The sequence below is a fragment of the Triticum aestivum genome, chromosome 6B, assembly GCF_018294505.1.
Source record: "Triticum aestivum cultivar Chinese Spring chromosome 6B, IWGSC CS RefSeq v2.1, whole genome shotgun sequence".
Taxonomy (NCBI): domain Eukaryota; kingdom Viridiplantae; phylum Streptophyta; class Magnoliopsida; order Poales; family Poaceae; genus Triticum; species Triticum aestivum.
Genome location: NC_057810.1, coordinates 561,489,098 through 561,497,422, shown reverse-complemented (window position 1 = coordinate 561,497,422; position 8,325 = coordinate 561,489,098).

The following is an 8,325-nucleotide window of genomic DNA, read 5'->3' as shown; positions in this document are numbered from 1 at the left end:
GATCGGATTCGATGAAAAGGGTCCTTATGAAGGGTAAATAGCAATTGGCATATCACGTTGTGGTTCATGCGTAGGTAAGAAACGTTCTTGCTAGAAACCCATAGCAGCCACGTAAAACATGCAAACAACAATTAGAGGACGTCTAACTTGTTTTTGCAGGGTATGCTATGTGATGTGATATGGCCAAAAGGATGTGATGAATGATATATGTGATGTATGAGATTGATCATGTTCTTGTAATAGGAATCACGACTTGCATGTCGATGAGTATGACAACCGGCAGGAGCCATAGGAGTTGTCTTTATTTATTTGTGACCTGCGTGTCAACTTAAACGTCATGTAATTACTTTACTTTATTGCTAACCGTTAGCCATAGTAGTAGAAGTAATAGTTGGCGAGGCAACTTCATGAAGATACGATGATGGAGATCATGATGATGGAGATCATGGTGTCATGCCGGTGACGATGATGATCATGGAGCCCCGAAGATGGAGATCAAAAGGAGCAAAGTGATGATGGCCATATCATGTCACTATTTGATTGCATGTGATGTTTATCATGTTTATACATCTTATTTGCTTAGAACGACGGTAGTAAATAAGATGATCCCTTACAACAATTTTAAGAAGTGTTCTCCCCTAACTGTGCACCGTTGCGACAGTTCGCTATTTCAAAACATCACGCGATGATCGGGTGTTTTATTCAGACGTTCAAATACAACGGGTGTTGACGAGCCTAGCATGTACAGACATGGCCTCGGAACACACGCGAAACACTTAGGGTTAACTTGACGAGCCTAGCATGTACAGACATGGCCTCGGAACACGGAGACCGAAAGGTCGAACATGAGTCGTATAGAAGATACGATCAACATGAAGATGTTCACCGATGATGACTAGTCCGTCTCACGTGATGATCGGACACGGCCTAGTTTGACTCGGATCATGTAATCACTTAGATGACTAGAGGGATGTCTATCTGAGTGGGAGTTCATAAGATGAACTTAATTATCCTGAACATAGTCAAAAGGTTTTTGCAAATTATGTCGTAGCTCACGCTATAGTTCTACTGTTTAGATATGTTCCTAGAGAAAAATTAGTTGAAAGTTGATAGTAGCAATTATGCGGACTAGGTCCGTAAAATGAGGATTGTCCTCATTGCTTCATAGAAGGCTTATGTCCTTAATGCACCGCTCAGTGTGCTGAACCTCGAACGTTGTCTGTGGTTGTTGCGAACATCTGACATACACGTTTTGATAACTACGTGATAGTTCAGTTAAATGGTTTAGAGTTGAGGCACCAAAGACGTTTTTTGAAACATCGCGAAACATATGAGATGTTTTGAGGGCTGAAATTGGGATTTCAGGCTCGTGCCCATGTCAAGAGGTATAAGACCTCCGATGACTTTCTTAACCTGCAAACTAAGGAGAAAAGCTCAATTGTTGAGCTTGTGCTCAGATTGTCTGAGTACAACAATCATTTGAATCGAGTGGGAGTTGATCTTCCAGATAAGACAGTGATGGTTCTCCAAAGTCATTGCCACCAAGCTATTAGAGCTTCGTGATGAACTATAACATATCAGGGATAGATATGATGATCCTTGAGGTATTCGCGATGTTTGACACCGCGAAAGTAGAAATCAAGAAGGAGCATCAATTGTTGATGGTTGATGAAACCACTAGTTTCAAGAAGGGCAAGGGCAAGAAGGGATACTTCATGAAACGGCAAATCAGCTGCTGCTCTAGTGAAGAAACCCAAGGTAAAGCCCAAACCCGAGACTAAGTGCTTCTGTAATAAGGGGAACAACCACTAGAGCAGAATTACCCTAGATACTTGGTAGATAAGAAGGCTGGCAAGGTCGATAGAAGTATATTGGATATACATTGTGTTAATGTGTACTTTGCTAGTACTCCTAGTAGCACCAGGGTATTAGATACCGGTTCGGTTGCTAAGTGTTAGTAACTCGAAACAAAAGGCTACGAAATAAACGGAGACTAGCTAAAGGTGAGCTGACGATATGTGTTGGAAGTTTTTCCAAGCTTGATATGATCAAGCATCGCACGCTCCCTCTACCAAAGAGATTGGTGTTAAACCTAAATAATTGTTATTTGGTGTTTGCGTTGAGCATAGACATGATTGGATTACGTCTATCGCAATACGGTTATTCATTTAACGAGAATAATGGTTACTCTGTTTATTTGAATAATACCTTCAATGGTCTTGCACCTAAAGGAATGGTTTATTGAATCTCGATCGTAGTGATACACATTTTCATGCCAAAAGATATAAGATAGTAATGATAGTACCACTTACTTGTGGCACTGCCATGTAAGTCATAATGGTATAAAACGCATGAAGAAGCTCCATGTTGATGGATCTTTGAACTCACTCATTTTTTGAAAAGTTTGAGACATGCGAACCATGTCTATTGGTATATATGCATGAAGAAACTCCATGCAAATGGACCGTTTGAACTCACTTGATTTTGAATCACTTGAGACATGCAAATCATACCACATGGGCAAGATGACTGAAAGCCTCGTTTTAGTGAGATGGAAGAAGATAGCAACTTGTTGGAAGTAACGCATTTTGAGATGTGCAGTCCAATGAGTGCTGAGGCATGCAGTGAATATCGTTATGTTCTTACTTCACAGATGATTCGAGTAGATGTTGAGAATATTTACTTGATGAAACACAAGTCTGAATTATTGAATGGTTCAAGTAATTTCAGTGTGAAGTTGAAAGATCGTCGTGACAAGAGGATAAAAGATCTATGATATGATCATAGAGATGAATATCTGAATCACGAGTTTGGCACAGAATTAAGACATTGTGGAAATTGTTTCACAACTGATACAGCCTGGAACACCATAGTGTGATGGTGTCATAGTTGCACCCTATTGGATATGGTGCATACCATGATGTCTCTTATCGAAGTACCACTATAGTTTATGGGTTAGGCATTAGAGACAACCACATTCACTTTAAATAGGGCACCACGTAATTCCGTTGAGATGACACCGTATGAATTATGGTTTAGAGAAACCTAAGCTGTCATTTCTTAGAAGTTTGGGGCTGCGATGCTTATGTGGAAAGGTTTCAGGCTGATAAGCTCAAACCCAAAGCGGATAAATGCATCTTCATAGGACACCCAAAACAGTTGGGTATACCTCCTGTCTCAGATTCGAAAGCAATAAGGGATTGTTTCTAGAATCGGGTCCTTTCTTGAGGAAAAGTTTCTCTCGAAAAGTTGAGTGGGAGGATGGTGGAGACTTGATGAGGTTATTGAACCGTCACTTCAACAAGTGTGTAGCAGGGCACAGGAAGTTGTTCCTGTGGCACCTACACCAATTGAAGTGGAAGCTTATGATAGTGATCATGAAGTTTCGGATCAAGTCACTACCGAACCTCGTAGGGTGACAAGGATACGTACTGCCTCAGAGTGGTACAGTAATCCTGTCTTGGAAGTCATGTTGTTGGACAACAATGAACCTACGAGCTATGGAGAAGCGATGGTGGGCCCGGATTCCGATAAATGGCTCGAGGCCATAAAATCCGAGAACGGATCCATGGACTTTGGTGGACTTGCCCGATGATCGGCAAGCCATTAAGATAAATGGATCTTTAAGAAGAAGACGGACGTGGATGGTAATGTCACCGTCCATGAAGTTCGACTTGTGGCGAAAAGTTTTTCACAAGTTCAAGGAGTTGACTACGATGAGATTTTCTCATCCGTAGCGATGCTTAAAGTCCGTCGGATTCATGTTAGCATTAGCTGTATTTATGAAATCTGGCAGATGGATATCAAAACGAGTTTCCTTACCAGTTTTCGTGAGGAAAGGTTGTATGTGATACAATCAGAAAGGTTTTGTCGATCCTAAGGATGCTAAAAGGTATGCTAGCTCCAGCAATCCTTCTAAGGACTGGAGTGAGCATCTCGGAGTTGGAATGTATGCTTTGATGATGATCAAAGATTTTGGGTGTATACAAAGTTTATGAGAAACTTGTATTTCCAAAGAAGTGAGTGGGAGCACTATAAAATTTCTGATGAGTATATGTTGTTGACATATTAATGATCAGAAATGACGTAGAATTTCTGGAAAGCATATAGGGTTATTTGGAAAGTATTTTCAATGGAAAACCTGGATTAAGCTACTTGAACATTGAGCATCAAGATCTATAAGGATAGATCAAAACGCTTAATGGTACTTTCAAATGAGCACATACCTTGACATGATCTTGAAGGTGTTCAAGATGGATCAGTCAAAGAAGGAGTTCTTGCCTGAGTTGTAAGGTATGAAGTTAAGACTTAAAGCTCGACCATGGCAGAATAGAGAGAAAGGAACGAAGGTCGTCCCCTATGCTTAAGACATAGGCTCTACAGTATGCTATGCTGTGTACCGCACCTGAAGTGTGCCTTGCCATGAGTCAGTCAAGGGGTACAAGAGTGATCCAAGAATGGATCACAGGACAGCGGTCAAAGTTATCCTTAGTAACTAGTGGACTAAGGAATTTTCTCAATTATGGAGGTGGTAAAAGAGTTCGTCGTAAAGGGTTACGTCGATGCAAGCTTAACACCTATCCGGATAGCTCTGAGTAGAGATACCAGATACGTATAATGGAGCAACAATTTAGAATAGCTCCAAGTAGAACAGTTATTTGGAATAGCTCCAAATAGAACGTGGTAGCTGCATCTAGGAGATGACATAGAGATTTGTAAAGCACACACGGATCTGAAAGGTTCAGACCCGTTGACTATAACCTCTCTCACAAGCATAACATGATCAAACCCAGAACTCATCGAGTGTTAATCACATGGTAAATGTGAACTAGATTATTGACTCTAGTAAACTCTTTGGGTGTTAGTCACATGGGGATGTGACCTTGAGTGTTAATCACATATCGATGTGAACTAGATTATTGACTCTAGTGCAAGTGGGAGACTGTTGGAAATATGCCCTAGAGGCAATAATAAATTGATTATTATTATATTTCCTTGTTCATGATAATCGTTTATTATCCATGCTAGAATTGTATTGATAGGAAACTCAGATACATGTGTGGATACATAGACAACACCATGTCCCTAGTAAGCCTCTAGTTGACTAGCTCGTTAATCAATAGATGGTTACGGTTTCCTGACCATGGACATTGGATGTCGTTGATAACGGGATCACATCATTAGGAGAATGATGTGATGGACAAGACCCAATCCTAAGCCTAGCACAAGATCATGTAGTTCGTATGCTAAAGCTTTTCTAATGTCAAGTATCATTTCCTTAGACCATGAGATTGTGCAACTCCCGGATACCGTAGGAGTGCTTTGGGTGTGCCAAACGTCACAACGTAACTGGGTGGCTATAAAGGTACACTACGGGTATCTCTGAAAGTGTCTGTTGGGTTGGCACGAATCGAGATTGGGATTTGTCACTCCGTGTAAACGGAGAGGTATCTCTAGGCCCACTCGGTAGGACATCATCATAATGTGCACAATGTGACCAAGGGGTTGATCACGGGATGATGTGTTACGGAACGAGTAAAGAGACTTGCCGGTAACGAGATTGAACAAGGTATCGGTATACCGACGATCGAATCTCGGGCAAGTACCATACCGCTAGACAAAGGGAATTGTATACGGGATTGATTGAGTCCTTGACATCGTGGTTCATCCGATGAGATCATCGTGGAACATGTGGGAGCCAACATGGGTATCCAGATCCCGCTGTTGGTTATTGACCGGAGAACATCTCGGTCATGACTACATGTCTCCCGAACCCGTAGGGTCTACACACTTAAGGTTCGATGACGCTAGGGTTATAAAGGAAGTTTGTGGTTACCGAATGTTGTTCGGAGTCCCGGATGAGATCCCGGACGTCACGAGGAGTTCCGGAATGGTCCGGAGGTAAAGATTTATATATAGGAAGTCCTGTTTCGGCCATCGGGACAAGTTTCGGGGTCATCGGTATTGTACCGGGACCACCGGGTGGGGCCACCTGCCCCGGGGGCCACATGGGCTGTAGGGGGTGCGCCTTGGCCTACATGGGCCAAGGGCACCAGCCCCTAGAGGCCCATGCGCCAAGATATAGGAAAAAGGGGAGAGTCCTAAAGGGGGAAGGCACCTCCGAGGTGCCTTGGGGAGGATGGACTCCTTCCCCCCTCCTTAGCCGCACCCCTTCCTTGGAGGAGGGGGCAAGGCTGCGCCTCCCCCCTCTCCCCTGCCCCTATATATAGTGGAGGGGAGGGAGGGCATCTATACCTGAGCCCTTGGCGCCTCCCTCCCTCCCGTGACACCTCCTCCTCTCCCGTAGGTGCTTGGCGAAGCCCTGCAGGATTGCCACGCTCCTCCATCACCACCACGCCGTTGTGCTGCTGCTGGATGGAGTCTTCCTCAACCTCTCCCTCTCTCCCTGCTGGATCAAGGCGTGGGAGACATCGTCGAGCTGTACGTGTGTTGAACGCGGAGGTGCCATCCGTTCGGCACTAGGATCATCGGTGATCTGAATCACGACGAGTACGACTCCATCAACCCCGTTCACTTGAACGCTTCCGCTTAGCGATCTACAAGGGTATGTGGATGCACTCCCCTTTCTACTTGTTGCTGGTCTCTTCATAGATAGATCTTGGTGTTACGTAGGAAATTTTTTGAATTTCTGCTACGTTACCCAACAATGGGACCATATATTCAGAGTGCCAAGGGGGTTCGACAAGGGGATCCACATTCTCCTTTCTTGTTTAACATGGCAGTTGAGTGTTTGACTAAGATGGTACTAGCTTCCCAAAAAATGGTCTCATCAAAGGTTTAGCCTCTGATCTGATTGAGGGAGGGGTGGGTATTCTTCAATATGTCGATGACACAGTTCTATGTTTCGAGCATGACATAGAAAAAGCTCTCAATATCAAATTGCTGCTGTATTTGTTTGAGCTTATGTCAGGACTAAAAATTAACTTTGAAAAAAGTGAAGTTTTCGTTATTGGGGGAGATAATGATACGGATATGGTGTACGCTGAGATGTTTGGTTGCCGGGTGGGCACTTTACCTATGAGATATTTAGGAGTGTCGGTTACATATTCCACTCTTAAAAACATTGAGCTGGATTTCCTGGATATCAAAATGATCAAAAAACTAGATGCATGGGTGCCCTATGCAGCATCTTCTGGGGCTAGATTAACTCTCTTGGATTCTAGCATGGATGGAATCCCATCCTACCTGATGTCTATGTTTCTCTTTAACAAGACCCTTATTGAGAAGATAAATAAGCATCGTAGACGTTTCTTTTGGAGGAGGAAAAATAAGAAGCGTGCCTATCATATGATCAAATGGACCAGGGCCTGTCGATCCAAAAAAATTGGAGGCTTGGGTATTAAGGATCTTCATAAACAAAACATTAGTCTTCTTGTGAAATGGTGGTGGAAACTTGAGACTAGTGATGGATTGTGGCAACGCATTATCCGTGCTAGATATTTTAAAAATAAAACTGTTGCAAACATCTGCACTCGTTTCTCTGATTCCCCTTGTTGGAAGGCCATTATGAAAGTCAAGGATACATATATGGCGGGAAGAAAAATTAAGGTCAATTGTGGTGATCTGGCCAGAGATTGGCATGACTCGTGGTTAGGTGATGATGCTCTTCGTGATCGCTTTCCTGTCTTGTTTGATATTTGCCAAGATCAAGAATGCACTGTTGCTTCTTTTGTAGCAAATAACTATGAGCTTGCCTTTCGGCGTAGGCTCTTTGGGGTGCTTGTGGATCAATGGAAGTGGATGGTGGATGAAGCAAAGAAAGAAGTGTTGAATGATGAACCAGATTCAGTGTCCTGGGCTTTGAATACAAAAGGAAAATTCACCACAAAATTTATATATGAATGGTTGGAAAAAGATCTATCTGGTCCCAGCTACAAATGGGTGTGGAAAGCTAATATCCCCTTGAAAATCAAGATTTTTCTGTGGCAGCTGTTTCAAAATGTTGTTCCTACGCGAGATAACATGCGCCATAGGAATTGGCCTGGCAACCCTATGTGTTCTTTCTGCAATAACATAGGGCCTGTTTGGATGATGCCCCTGCTCGCCCTACCAAATCCCGGGCTAGCCAAAAAATTGGCGCAGGTTTCTGCCGCCAGCAACTCGCCAATTGAATGGCGGAAAAATGAACTGCTGAAGCTGATGCGGCCTGGGCAGCCAAATTATTGGCCCCGAACCAAACAAGTGTCCGCCCTCTGGTCAACTACCAATTTTTTGGCTTGGCTGCCGCAGGCATCGATCCAAATAGACCCATAGAAACTGCCAACCACCTCTTTTTCTCTTGCCCGCTTGCTCGAACTGTCTGGG